Consider the following 15,639-nt stretch of genomic DNA (forward strand, 5'->3'; position numbering starts at 1 on the left):
GTTCCTCTTCACTTTCTGCCATAAGGGTGGTGTCATCTACATATCTGAGGTTATTGATATTTCTCCCGGTACAAAAAAAAAAATCAGAAAGCTAGTATTCAAGTAGCTTCTTGGTTCCTAATTTACCTTAGATAGTCCACTTTCCACCCATTGTCCTGCCATAATTATTAACCTCATGCTCTTAAAGGAGTCATTGGTTTGGGTGATCATTTATTTGACTGTTCTATGTATTGGACACTTGTTGGTGACACCAACAGTGACAAGTTTCAGGAGAACTGAATAGTTTGATATACAATATATCTATAAATACATATAATAAATTCATATAATCTTCAGGAAAACCTTGTTAAATCAGTCGTTCCTTTGCTGAAGAGGATACAAAGCTCAGTGAGATTAAATCGCCTGCCAACTCATTCAACTTTATGTTACAGAACCAAGACTCCAATCCAGATGTCCAGGGCCAGTGAATTCTAGTGATTTTAATAATAATAACAGGAAGAATGATTACCATCATTATCATCACCTTACTAGTAAAGCTATCACTTACCCAGTGGAGGTTGGTGACTGTTGTTTGTTTCATTGACCACTTTGGCAATCTGGTGAAGACTATGGACATCTTTTCAAGAACTATTTTTTAAAGCCTAAAATAAAATGCATAGTATTACAAGGATATGAATTTTATTAAAATACAGTTACCAAAATTTTAAACTAAATATGTGATATTTTTATATTTTTACATGCATAAAATAAGATCTTGCACTATTATCTATTATTGTAATTTCGAAGAAGTGGTGAACATAAGAATTATTTTGAGATTTCTACAAGTCTAACATGATATGAAAATATCTGTGATGTCTACTTGGTGACAAAGTGGCAGGTTTTGCTAATACTACTGTGATTTGTTACTTTCATTCATAATTGAAGGAAATTCTAAATTTCAGTTAGAGGATATTGAAAATAAAAATGTACTTTTTTCCCACTCAAGTGGGACCACCTCCAAATTTATGAACTCCCAAGGGATTCTCGATTAAGAACTCTTGGTTTGAATAAATTGGCAAAATAACTATTATTATCCCCATCATACAACTGAATAAACTGAGGCCCAGAATATTCAGTAATGTGCCTAATATTTTTCACCCAATAGCCAAGAAGGGTATCAAGTGATATTAGCATCTGTGCATCACCTCCTCTGACTCCCCAGTGGCAATCACTATTGAGATGGGAACTCAATAGCATCCACCCCTCTTGGAGACAGATGACCCCATCAGGATTAAAATCACTTGCACCATCTTCAAACACCAATGATATCCTTGGTGAAGATTGCAGATAACCAAAGAGAAATTTGGGGCAAGGTCTCTGTGCCTGTTTTTATTCAACTTTCCTCCAAGCATTTTTAGTGTTCAGTCTCCCCCTGAGTGGTCCTCAGGTGGCTTTTCAGAATGATCATTATTTCGGATGTATTTGATGCTATTTTCTACCGTAGCTGTTTTCCTCTCCTACCTTTAGGTGATTACTGCTGTTGCTTATTACTATTCTCGGATGAGGGAAATTGTTTTTCTACACCTCCCCTAGCTCAATATAGATACTTATTTGGATTTTTTTCTGTAATTGCTGTAATTCCTTAGCCTCTTTTTATCTAAACTGTACCTATTAAATTATCTTAACTCTTCTCAAAGCTAAATTGCCTCATCTGTTTATTATTTTTCCTTCATTTTGTCTGAATACTTTAAAACTTACAAAGTATGAGAGGCAATTGTTAGAGCTCTAAGTAGTCCCAGGATGCATTTATTAGTTTCTGTAATTGAGTCTTACCGATTACACCATGTATTATTGGCCTCACGTTGTACTAACTCTATCATAACAAACCTTAAAATTTCTTTTAAAAATTATTTAATATTTTAAAAATTCTTTGTGCATGCCCCCTTGGCAGTTCAGCTGGTAATTGCTCATTCTTCCTCTTCCTGTTCATGGTGGCCATTTTATTTTGACAGATCTTGCACATTAGGATTTCTCATCTTTGATGGTGAAATGACCATGACATAGGGTCTGCTAAGAATGTCTTCTAGCACTGTTTTCACCTGAGAGAGAGATTACTTTGGCCTCACAGCTTTGTGAATAAAAGTATCTTAGTATTCAATTATTGAAGGAATCTTAGAACTTTCATTTGCAGTTAGGTAATTGAAGAGCATTTTTTATTGCTATTAGTTTATATAGCCTTATAGGAAGGATTTGTTTTTAGCCCTTGTAACAGATGTTGTAAAACTTTATATATTTGAAAAGCTTTATAAAATATACCCCTTCATGGATCACAGCCTTGTCATGGTGAAGGGGCTTGCGTAACTCAAGCTATAAACTATGCTGTGCAGGGCCACCCAAGACAGATGGGTCATAGTGAAGAGTTCTGGCAAAGCGTGGTCCACTGGAGAAAGAAGTGGTAATCGACTCCAGTATTCTTGACTAGAGAACCTCATGGACAGTATGAAAAGGCAAAGAGATATGACACTGGAAGATGAGCACCCTGGTCAGAAGGTGTCCAATATGCCACTGGAGAAAAGTAGAGGGCAATTACTAATAGCTTCAGAAAGAATGAAGCCTCTGGGCCAAAGTGGAAATGATGCCCAGCTATGGATGTGCCCAATACTGTAAAGAACCATGTTGCAAAGAAGCCTGGAATGTTAGGTCTGTGAATCAAGGTAAATTGGATGTGGTCAAGCAGGAGATGGCAAGAGTGAATATCAACATCTTAGGAATCAGTGAACTAAAATGGATAGGAATGGGGGATTTTAATTCAGGTGACCATTAGAACTATTACTGTGGACAAGAATCTCTTAAAAGAAATGGAGTAGCCCTCAGAGTCAACAAAAGAGTACAAAATGCAATACTTGGGTGTAACATCAAAAACTGTAGAATGATATTGATTCATTTCTAAGGCAAGCCATTCAGCATAACAGTAATCCAATGCTATGCCCCAACCACCAATGCCTGAGAAGCTGAAATTGACCAGTTCTATGAAGACCTACAACATCTTCTAGAGCTAACACCAAAAAAGATGTCCTTTTAATCATAGGGAGTTGGAATGCAAAAGTAGGAAGTCAAGAGGTACCCAGAATCATAGACAAATGAAGCAGGCAAAGTGACCTTCCAATACAAAATGAAGCAGGGAAAGTCTAACAGAATTTTGTCAGGAGAACATGCTGGTCACAGCAAACACCCTTTTCAACAACCCAAGAGATGACTATACACGTGGACATCACCAAATGTCAATGACCAAATTGACCAAATGGTCAATACCAAAATCAGATTGATTGTGTTCTTTGCAGCCAGAGATGGAAAAGCTCTATACAGTCAGTAAAAACAAGACTTAGAACTGACTGTGGCTCAAATCATGAACTCCTTATTGCAAAACTCAAGGTTAAATAAAGTCGAATCCCCATGGACAGGAGACCCTGGTGGGCTATAATCCATAGGGTCACAAAGAGCCAGACACAACTGAAGCAACTTAGCATGCACACACACACAGGGAAAACAACTAGACCATTCAGGTATGACCTAAATCAAATCCCTTATGATTATACAGTGAAGATGACAAATAGATTCAAGGGATTAGATCTGGTCAAGAGAGTGCCTGAAGAACTGCGGTAGGTTTGTAACACTGTACAGGAGGCAGTCACCAAAACCATCTGAAAGAAAAAGAAATGCAGGAATGCAAAGTGATTGTCTGAGGAAGCTTTACAAATAGCTGAGGAAAGAAAAGAAGTGAAAGGCAAGGGAGAAAGGGAAAGATATAGACAGCTGAATGCAGAGTTCCAGAGAATAGCAAGGGGAGATAAGAAGGCCTGCTTAAATGAACAATGCAAAGAAATAGAGAAAAACAATAGACTGGGGAAGACTAGAGATCTCTTCAAGAAAACTGGAGATATCTAGGGACCATTTCATGCAAGGATGGACACAATAAAGGACAGAAACAGTAAGGACCTAAGAGAAGCAGAAGAGATTAAGAAGAGGTGGCAAGAATACACAGAAGAACTTTACAAAAAGGATTTTAATGACCCAGATAACCACAATGATGTGATCACTCACCTAGAGCTGGACATCCTGGAGGTGAAGTCAAGTAGGCCTTAGGAAGCATTACTACAAAGCTAGTAGAGGTGACCGAATTCCAGTTGAGCTATTTCAAATCATAAAAGATGATGTTGTTCAAATGCTACACAAATGTCAGCAAATTAGGAAAACTCAGCAGTGGCCACAGGACTGGAAAAAAAAATTCATTCCAATCCCAAAGAAGGGCAAGCCTCCAATTAAAATAAATAAATTTTTAAAAAAAAAAAGGGCAATGCCAAAGAATGTTGAGACTACCATCCGTTTGCCCTCATTTCACACGCTAACAAGGTTGTGCTCAAAATCCTTCAGGCTAGGCTTCAGTGGTACATGAACTGACAAATTCCAGATGTACCTGCTGGGTTTTTAAGAGTCAGAGAAACCAGAGATCAAATTGCCAACACTTATAGGATCCTGGAGAAAGCAAGGGAGTTCCAGAAAAACATCTACTTCTGCTTCATTGACTAAGCTAAAGCCTTCGACTGTGTGGATCACAACTGTGGGAAATTCTTTAAGAGATGAGAGTACCAGACTACCTCACCTGTCTCCGGAAAAACCTATATGCAAGTCAGGAAACAAACAGTTCCAGACATGGAACAATTGACTGGTTCAAAATTGGGAAAGAAGTATGACTTATATGCAGAGTACATCACGCGAAAGACCAGACTGGATGAATCACAAGCTAGAATCAAGAGTGCCAGGAGTAATATCGACAACCTCAATGATATCACTCCAGTGGTAGAAAGTGAAGAGAAACTAAAGAGCCTCTTGATGAGGGTGAAAGAGAAGAATGAAAAATCTGGCTTGAAACTCAGCATTCAAAAAACTCAGATCATGGTCTGGTCACATCACTTTATAGCAAATAGAAGGGGGAAAAGTGGAAGAAGTGACAGATTTTATTTTCTTGAGCTCCAAAATCACTTCAGAGGTGACTGCAGCCATGAAATTAAGACATTTGTTCCTTGGAAGGAGAGCTATGACAAAACCTAGACAGCATATTAAAAAGCAGAGACATCACTTTGCCAACAAAGGTCCATATAGTCAAAGCTATAGTTTTTCCAGTAACCATGTACAGATATGGGAATTGGACCAGAAAGAAGGTTGAATGCTGAAGAATTGATGCTTTTGAATTGTGGTGTTGGAGAAGACTCTTGAGAGTCCCTTGGACTGCAAGGAGATCAAACCTGTCAATCCTAAAGGAAATTGATTCTAAATATTCATTGGTAGGACTGATGCTGAAGCTGAAGCTCCAGTACTTTGGCCACCTGATGGGAAGAGAAAACTCACTGGAAAAGATCCTGATGCTGGGAAAGATTGAGGGCAAAAGGACAAGTGGGAAGCAGAGGAAAAGATGGTTAAATAGCATCAGGGACTCAATGGACATGAACTTTACAAACTCTGGAAGATAGTAGAGGACAGAGGAGTCTGGGTCCCTGGGTTCACAAATACTGAAGGCAGACTAGAACTGAACAAGGCTGAATAATCCAGGTGAGAGATTATAATAACATGGACCAGTGGACGGGGTGAGAAGTTGTTAGCCTCCAGGGATATTTTAAGGGAAGAGCCAACAGGATCTGATGGTGAATTGTATATAGAATGTGAGAGAAAGGCAACCAGTGTGACCCCACAGTTGGAAGCCTGAGCAACTCGAATGGGAGGAGTTGGTTAGAAGGGTCTGAGGAGGTGATAAGGAGCTCAGTTTTGGACATGTTAAGTTTGAGCTATCAAACATCCACATGGAGAGGTCAAATACACGGCTCAGTAAAAAAGACTAGAGTTTAGGGGAGAAGTCTAAAGGTAGTCATGGTTATGGAGTTTTCTCCATATGTATCAACAGTACTACTTTCCTTCTTTCGGTACCTCTGCCTCCTGTCCATTGGAAGCCCAGCTTCCACGCTTTCAACAGAGGGATGCTATCTTTGCCCTCCAGAGGATGTAAGAGCCTCTAGTCCCCAGGGCTATGGGCTTCCCTGGTGGCTCAGCCATAAAGAATAACCTGCCAATGCAGGAGACATGGGTTTGATCCCTGGGTGAGGAAGTTCCCCTGGAGTAGGAAATGGCAACCCACTCCAGTATTCTTGCCTGGAAAACCCCATAGACAGAGGAGCCCGGTGGGCTACAGTCCATGGGGTCTCAAAGAGTGAGACACGACTGAGTGACTGAACAAGTCTCTTGAGTTAGCATTCTCCATAGGTCTCCTTCATCCCATCCTTATGAAAATCATTGGAAGTCACTCTGTCTGGGCTATTCTCTCCCTACTCCTGATTCAGTTTCCATCTCTCTTTTCCTTCCCCCAAGGCCCTTATAGCCACTGGCCCCTTAAGGCATTTGGATGCTCCACCATTCCATTCAACAACTCAGTTGATTTTGTTTGATTGAGATAGTTTTGTTCAGCCTTCTTTGAGGTTCAATTCAATCGTCTATGGACAACTTGAGGCTACTTTAATCATAAAACCAAATAACTAGTAACTCTTGCCCCCAGATTCTTCCTGGCCAAGATCATTTCTTTCATTCTTTTGGTGAAGAATTCTGGAAATTCAACTAAGCAAGTAATTGGGCATTTCACCATATCTGAAGGTGCTTTTTGAGAATGTTTTTTAGATTTGCTCCTAAACCCATGTCAGCAGAAGAGGGTTCTAACACATGGGCAAGATTACAACCAGACTTTTTAATTTTTTAATGATAAAAATTCAATACCTTTCCACATATCCAAGTTATATATAAACATATGAATCTTCTTTGAATCAATAATATAGAATATCCACTCATTCAACAAATATTTATTGAGAACCTCTTACATGTTCTTGGTGTTTCAGGTACCCTGTTGTTAAGGAGTTCCCTGTAATTAGGGAGCCTCAGTTCAGTTCAGTTCCGTCACTCAGTTGTGTCCGACTCTTTGTGACCCCATGGACTGTAGCACGCCAGGCCTCCCTGTCCATCACCATCTCCCAGAGTTTACCCAAACTCATGTCCATTGAGTCAAGGATGCCATCCAACCATCTCATCCTCTGTTGTCCCCTTCTCCTCCTGCCTTCAATCTTTCACAGCATCATGGTCTTCTCAAATGAGTCAGCTCTTCACAGCAGGTGGCCAAAGGATTGGAGTTTCAGCCTCAGCATCAGTCCTTCCAATGAATACCCAGGACTGGTCTCCTTTAGGATGGACTGGTTGGATCTCCTTGCAGTCCAAGGGACTCTCAAGCGTCTTCTCCAACACCACAGTTCAAAAGCATCAGTTCTTCAGCACTCAGCTTTCTTTATAGTCCAACTCTCACATCCATACATGACTACTGGAAAAACCTAGCCTTGACCAGATGGACCTTTGTTGGCAAAGTAATGTCTCTGCTTTTTAATATGCTGTCTACGTTGGCCATAACTTCCCTTCCAAGGGGTATGTGTCTTTTAATTTCATGGCTGCAGGCACCATCTTCAGTGATTTTGGAGCCTAGAAATATAAAGTCTGCCACTGTTTCTGCTGTTTTCGCATCTATTTGCCTTGAAGTGACAGGACTGGATGCCATGATCTTAGTTTTCTGAATGTTCAGCTTTAAGCCAGCTTTTTCACTCTCCTCTTTCACTTTCATCAAAAGGCTCTTATATGCTTCCAAATATCACATAGGATGTTCTTATACTAAAAACTTCAAGTTTAACTGAGTATCCTGCATCTTACCTGGTCACTCAGCTTGTAGTCACATGACAGCTTGCCTGGGTGATCAAAGATGGTCCAACTTACAGAAGTTGGGACTGGACTGGCTGTCACCTAGGCTGATCTTCCCATGTGGTACCCCAGGCTTCTTTACGTGTCAGTCTTAGGGCAGCAACAGGTCAAGGTGGCAGCTGTAAGCCTTCTTTCGGCCCATACTCTGAAGTCACAAATGGCCACTTCTGCTAGAGCCTCTAGGTCAAAGAAAGGCAAAGGACCAGCCTACATTCAGAGCATGGGGGAAGAGAGTTGTACCTCCTGATGAAAGGAATGTTACATTTACATTGGAAAAGGAAATATATACAGGGAATGGGAGGGTTTATAACCATCAAATCATCAATCATAAGTACTAAACATAATAGAGAAGTCCCTGCCATCAGGGTCCAAACACTATTCCAAGAAGAGACTAGGAAAACAAGCCCTCTTGTCTGTTTTTGACCACCTCAATATCTAAAGATCAGAAGGATGAGGAAGCCAGCCAAGGAAACTGAGGAGGCGCACCCAGTAATGTGTGAGGACAGCAAAGAGTCTAAGGTCCCAGAAGCCCAGGGAAGAAAGTGTTTACAGGAATCAGCAAGTGACCAGTTCAGCGCCACCAAATATTTGCAATTTAATGCTAAATGACCTCAATCTTGGAATTTTCACTAACTTGTACAAAAATGCTAGGAGGGACAATTGATATTTGAGAGTGGGTTAGAAAAATTAGGCACCGTTAATAATCATACCATGACAGACAGACTGCCCAGAGCAAACAGGGATGTATGGTCATCCAATTCGGTTTCTGCCTCAGTAACTGTTAAATAAATACAGTTTACTTCCTAAAGAAACAGCTTTACTGAAGTGTGACTTAATATTTTGCTTTTGGATTTAATTGAGGATCAATATTTAGGAAACAGTGTTATGAAAGGAGTTTCTGCCTCTTTTATAAAAACTGCTATTGGCGACTCTTTCATAATTTTGTTCAATGTTCCTCATAGAAAGAACCATGTGGCAATTCCTCTCAGAACTGATTGCCGGCAAAACTGTTAAAAACAGGATAATCTGGAGCTGAAATAAGTTTTCCAAGGAGCTGGTGATATCCTTTCTTTTCCTAAATAATGAGAGCTTCGTAGCACATTGTTTTTTCCTCTTACCTTGGCAGCACTAGCTAAGTTACATCTCCAAAGTTGCTGTTGGAGTATCATGTCAGATTTTCCCAGTTGTGACCTTATTTCTCCTCCCATATTTATTGAGCACCCACCATGTACTGAGCTCTGTTATTTAAGCTAGAAGTGTGGTAGAGATCCACACAGATTCAATCCCTGTATTCAGGGCATTTTTTTGGTTCTCGAGTTTACAGTACTTTTAAAATATGATATTAGTGTCTTATAAGTTCTAAGCTCAGTCGCTCAGTTGTGTCCAACTCTATGCGACCCCATGGACTATACCATGCCTGGCTTCCCTGTCCATCACCAACTCCAGGAGCTTACTCAAATTCATGTCCATAGAGTCAGTGATGCCATCCAACCGTCTCATCCTCCGTCATCCCCTTCTCCTCCTGCCTTCAATCTTTCCCAGCATCAGGGTCTTTTCCAATGAGTTGGTTCTTCGCATCAGGTGACCAAAATATTAGAGTTTCAGCTTCAGCATCAGTCATTCCAATGAACATTCAGAACTGATTTCCTTTAGGATGGACTGGCTGGATCTTCCTGAAGTCCAGTGGACTCTTAAGAGTCTTCTCCAACACCACAGTCCAAAAGCATAAATTCCCTCAATTAGTGTCTTATAGGAAGACTTGAATTCTTTCAGGAGCAAGGTGGATATAAAAAACAAATTGAATAAAGTGTAACAGCGCAGCGCATTAGACGGGTCTGGAGTGTTAGAAATGGAAGGCGAGGGGAGAGGCAGAGCGTGAAGCCTTGCGTACAGCCAGAGCCTTGAAGCTCATATTTGGGTACAGTTGTCTTTCATGAGGTTGCAGACCCACCGTTGTGCTTCTGAGAGAAAATAAGTCATGTTTAAAAAAATAAAATTACTTTTAAAGCTGTGTTTAGCATCTTTACTAATATTAATAAAGAGTGCTTGATCAAATAAAGCATTTAAGGATATTATCATAATCCAAACATGCTCTAAGTGCTTATCTACGGGCTGTGGAAAAAGGAGAATTAGTGATTAACAGTGCTTTAATATGATACGCCATTAGATCGAATAAATATTTCAATTCCAGATTATAAAGTAGCCTATTTTTGCAGGACATGAAAATAAGCACTATTATTTTTTTAAAAGAAATAACCTGTCTACACATAAGAAAAGGAACTCCTTATCAGTTGTAACCTTGAATAGGGATTTAAAGAAGCTGCCATGGGCTTTCCAGCCAAGAGAAGAGGACTGGTTTGAAGTCAACTCAAAAGCTCTGTCTTGGCTGATAAGACCCCTCTGTCCAAAACCAGAAACACGTCTCTGTGCCTATTAAGCATGTAACAGTGTCAGAGAAGAAAGGTCAGACGAAGGAAGGGATCCTCTTTTAAATAATTTAGCTCTTACACCTTGATGCAGCATGGCAGATACAAGAGGAGACAGGCTGGGAAAATCCACGCGAGGGAGGAGGTTGAGAGAGGGATGGAGAATGAAAGAGGCAGAAGCAGCTGCTTTCACAAAGCCAGCTGTGTTGGAGATTTCTCTTTACAGCTGCTTATTGAAATGTGTATGAAACTAGCAACGCCAAACACTTGGGCAATGTATTATGTTAAAGGAATCAAAATTTAATTGTGAAGATTATGAGTCCCACTGATTTCAGCTATTGATTATGTTGCTTCAACATGCAGGAATAAAATTAAAAGCTGAGATAGACAATGAGCTACCATGTAAGCTCTTAAGCCTGTCTACCAAATACTCTGGTTACTGGGTCGTTTTTATTCCTCAAAGAAATGTGAATACAACCATAGTTCCAGTATAATAGAAATAACATTCTTATTTCTTTTAGCCTATGTTTATGCCCTATCTTTCAGCCTTCCGAGTCACTGTTGTTACCATAGTGACATTTATAGAGGGATCATATGTTTTCCATAAGTTTAAGGGCTATACGTGGGCCTTAACCAGCTCAAGAGAATTCACTGAGATCTAGAGTGCTTGGAGCAACATTGTGAAAAGTGGATTGCCTGAAAACACAGGTTTGACTCACAAGAGAAACTTCGGTGCACACATAGAATGATAGGGTTGGAAAGGGGTCTCCAGAAGCCATTTATTCCACGCCATCTCCAGGCTGCATGGTGGCTAAACCACAATAGATGTCTGCGATTTTAGTACCAGTGTAACTTACCCAAGACTGCCCCTTCTCCCGAGCCACAGCCAGTTTAACTGTCAAATAAAAATAACGTACGGTCCTCCACCTTGTCATCCTCTTTCCTGACCCTTCTCGCTGGGTCCCCAAGGTTGTTTAAAACTGAATGCTGGCGAGTGCCAGAAATAAAAGTCTGAACCTCGGGACAGACATGACCAGAAAGGAAAATCTCTTCTTGGTTTTGCCCAGCAGGGAGAAACCTCTTTTCCTATCACCCCGTCATGACAGGTGTTTGACCTAAAGCTCCATGAAACACTCCCCTACCCCATTTATATACCCTTTGAAATGGGAATCCCAGGGTCACTGGCTGCGCTGGAGAAGATGACTGTGGTAACTCAGCTCAGGGTCTCATAGGATGATTCCTTCTGAGAACTTGTTTTGAGCTTACCACCTGACCAAACAGCGTCAGCACCATCACCTGTAAAACATTAACCTTTACCGGAGAGGGGACGTGGTACCGAGACTGATTGCCCTGTGTTGGGGGCAGTGGGGGCGGGGGGTGTGTTTACTTCTTCGAAGATTGAACTAAGGAGGCTAAATGATTAATTCAAATAATTAGGAGTCTCTTTTTCTCATCATTTGATTTTGGGGATTACGATTTTCGTTCAAAACTAAAGACAGGTTGCCTAGGTTATGAGAAAATAAAAGCTTTAATACAAAAAAAAAGATGCCAAGTTTGGGAGGAGAGGAGACGTCGAGCTTGGGTCTATGTTTCTGAAGAAGAATTATCTGGAGTTTTATAAAAGCAAAGAACACAAACATCACCCTTGTGTTTATGTTAGGAAGTAAGCATTTGAAAATATGCAATATGTATTTTAAACATTGTTCTACTTTTTAATCTTGGGTTGCACCCAAAGAATGCTAATGGTTACCAAATTGTTCTTTGGCAGAGTAAGCTGACCCTTAAGAAAAGAAAAGAAGTGATAGGATGTGATTCTAGCACAAAACAAATGTATGAATCTTCAGCCCTAAGCAGATATTAACTACTCGAGCAGCCCCGATCTAGGAGGTTAGCCAGCAGCTTTTCACTGCATTGCATTATGTCCATTACAGGGCAATGAAGGACAGTTTCCATGACTCTTAAGAAGTCTTTCTCCTCATTAAGAGAGCAGGACGAGGAGTTTACGCGTAGTATCTGAGCTTGTCACTGAGCTTCTCAGCCTCCCCATCTATACGTTTGCCTCAATCGGTGCTGGTTAGCTCAGCAATAAAGCGTTCAGTCTCCAGAAGGGAGGTTTCTGCCTACATCCTGTAAGTAGGAGGATGGATATTTTGTTTTGTGTGCACAAGTGGGTTGAGTGAAACCAGCATGGTTCGCTCCACTGTCACTAGCGATAATCAGCTTTCCAAGTCGACACCGAGTGTGTCCCCAGTGGCCCATAGCATAGTGAGGGACACGGATGTTTGCGACAACACATTCTGAGAAGCAGCAGTTGTAACAGCGCTGTGACCCGGCTTATTCATCCCAGTTTCTTTGTGCAGAGACATTTTGTTTTCCCAGCTCTTTGGCCATGTGCTAACGATTAGACAATGATGCCATCAATGAGGAGGAAAAGCAGTGTCATGGATGGTGGGTGGTTTGTTTTCTTAGTTCCTTGTTGAAAACATATGGAAATGTTTATATATAAATAGACAACAATAGACTGCTGCCGTCATGTTAGCAACAGCTAATAAAATCCTACATGAATAGAAATCTAGCACGTCTCTACCTACGACAGAATTCTGATTTACTGAAATCTGCACATCCTGTCTAATTCGGGTTGAAAAAGATATTTTATTATTTTAGGCTTTTTATTCCTAGTTGGTAGGAAATGGTGGAGCAAGGGTTTTGTTTTTGTTTTTGTTTTCAGTCTTCTCTTTGCCTAATCAAATTACTTTGTTAGCAGGGACAATAAATTCTGTCCAAACAGATTTTGTATTGTGATCATGCAAGAATATTTTAAACTCTGTACATTTGTTTGACTACAGTCTTTGTATTTTTTAATTAAAAGCAAGGACCTGTGGCCTGACAATTGGAAGTAAGCATGAGCAGACAGAGTATTGGAGGGGCTGAGCCCACAGGCTTGGGGAGGCAGACCTCTAGGCTTGAATTCTGACCACTCCACTCACTAGCTAGGTTTTCTGACCACTCCACTCACTAGCTAGGTAAGCCTGGGGAAGTTAGTTAACCTGACCAGACCCCAGTTGCTTCATCTGTGAAATGGGAAATATAATAGCACTTATAGAATGATTATAAGCATTACCTGGGCTAAGCTATAAGGCATGTCACACAGTGTCTGGCACGTTGGAAGCTCTGCAAAAATGATACCGGTTATCATTATATGCAGCTATCAGAATGGTTTATATGGAGTCCTTTCTTGAAAACCTGAGAAGTATGGATCTTTAATGGTAAGACCAGTACTGGGGGGCCATCATTATCCCCATTTCATGGCAGAAGAAACTGAGAGGTCACACAGACTGCCCAGAGTCACAGAGCTCATGACTGGTCAGTCTGAGGATTAAACTCAGACTGAATAGTCCCAGGGCCCATACTTGTTATCCCTGTGCTAAACCTATTGCCACATAGCATCTGACACCTTTGAAAGTGCCCTTATTTAAATTATTCTCAACATTCCTATCAGCATCCTGGCATCGCATGGTACCAGTCACAGATGGTGGGATACCCAGGCCCTTGTTCATTGCAGGTGTAGAGGGCCAAGAAGCCCTTCGTGCATATTTTTTAAGGAGCTTGGACAAGTTCAACTCACACCACCACTTTCACTATGGTCCACAAAGATCTTTTCTTTAAAGACCCTCAAAGTTCCATGTGCCCAGGCTCATTTTTCATGCTTGAGTGCATGCTCAGTCGCTTCAGTTGTGTCTGACTCTTTGTGACCCCGTGGACTGTAGCCCACCAGGCTCCTCTGTGCATGGGATTCTCCAAGTAAGAATACTGGAGTGGGTTACTGTGCTCCTCCAGGAGATCTTCTCAACCCCAGGATTGAACCAGCACCTCTTACATCTCCTGCACTGGCAGGTGTGTTCTTTACCACTGTCTAAGCCTGGAAAAAAAGCATTTGTTCCAGCCTACAGATGGAGATGCTAAAGGTCAAGGCATCATGACTTGGGGACAGAGAGAGAGGCCAGACACTTCTCTCGGCAGTCCAGCGGGTCGGTTGTTGAGCCAGGAGTAGAGCTGAGTGGGTCCAGGGCTGGGCGCACCTCACCAGTCTGATGCCCAAATCACTACCTGGCTCTACTTTCAACTAAAACATATATAGTCAGGAGCAAATTGGGTAATTTTCTTATTGGAAGGATGGGAGTCTGTGAGAAGCATGGGAACCCTCACAGACATTACCTAACTCTGTCTTTATTTGAAGATATATTGTGCTATTTCTTTTCTCATTTTTATAGGGGAGGAAAAGAATTTGGGGTGGGAGCAGTGGGCACTTAAGAGGACAGGGTTAACCCTGCCGAATTCATGCCAACTTGTTGACCAGCACCAGTGGGCTAGCTGAGTGAACCCTGAATGTAATACATTAATGCAAGTATTTTTGCTTGTTATTAACTCTTAATGATGCTACCTTCTTGCAGTAGCCACAGCTGAAAACAGAGAAAAGTGTTTTGTTTTGTTTTGTTTTTAAATCATAATTGCCTTGGGTCTTTCTCTGAAAATCACCATGAAGACAGAAATTCCTTAGATGTGAAAGTGGAAATACCAACAGACTTCTGCTTTGTCAGCCTTCTCATCATCAATGACAACAGAATAGATATCCAAGGACCACAAAGTTCAGTCCTATGAACACTAGAAATGTCCTTCTTTAGAACCCACCACTGTTCTTGCTGTTGTAACAACAGTGCCCCTCCACGGCAATAGGAAATCATTATAAAAAGTATCTGTTTTACAAAAGAAAAAAATAGTTATGCAACCCTGAAATTGTTATGCAAGTGAAAAATCATTCTAATTCAGAACAGGTGTAACTCCATGCTAGCTATAGCAGTGTGGAGCTTTGGAAAGCACAGTATTTCAGACCCAGCTCTCTCATTTGCCAACTGTGTGACTTTGAGCAAGTCATCTAACCTCTCTGATCCTCAGTCTCTTTTCTATAAACCACTATCAATGGTAAAACTGCCCTGTCTACTTTATGGGTTATGGAAAAAGATCAAAGGAGATTGCAAACATGAAAGCCCTCTGAAAGCAATGTAAAAATGTCATTATTGGTTTTTACTAGGTGACTAATGACGATGCCAGCTTGCGAATAACTCGACCAAGGTAGTATTTGGTCAGTCTTGAAGAAAAGAATGGTTCCTGAGAAATAGATGGCCAGGCCACTTTAAACTTGAAACAACCTTAAACTTGAAAGTCTTTGGGCTGGGTGGCAATTGAGCTGTGCAATCTGGTGAGGGCCTCTTCTAGGCTCTTGCTGTGACAATATTGGCTACATGAAATCACTGTGCTTTCTCACCAGACTTTATTTGGGAAAAGTTTACACACTAGCTGCCTGGCAGAGCTGCTGGGATTTAGAGTTCTACAGTTGTAC

The 15,639-nt window shown here is 41.0% G+C and overlaps 1 protein-coding gene across 6 annotated transcripts in view; it reads left to right on the plus strand.

Moving 5' to 3' along the window:
- The window catches only part of CPQ (carboxypeptidase Q), a 573,403-nt gene that overhangs the window by 467,602 nt on the left and 90,162 nt on the right, over positions 1 to 15,639 (plus strand). The window lies entirely within an intron of this gene.

The sequence above is a fragment of the Bubalus bubalis genome, chromosome 15, assembly GCF_019923935.1.
Source record: "Bubalus bubalis isolate 160015118507 breed Murrah chromosome 15, NDDB_SH_1, whole genome shotgun sequence".
In the NCBI taxonomy this organism is placed as follows: Eukaryota; Metazoa; Chordata; class Mammalia; order Artiodactyla; family Bovidae; genus Bubalus; species Bubalus bubalis.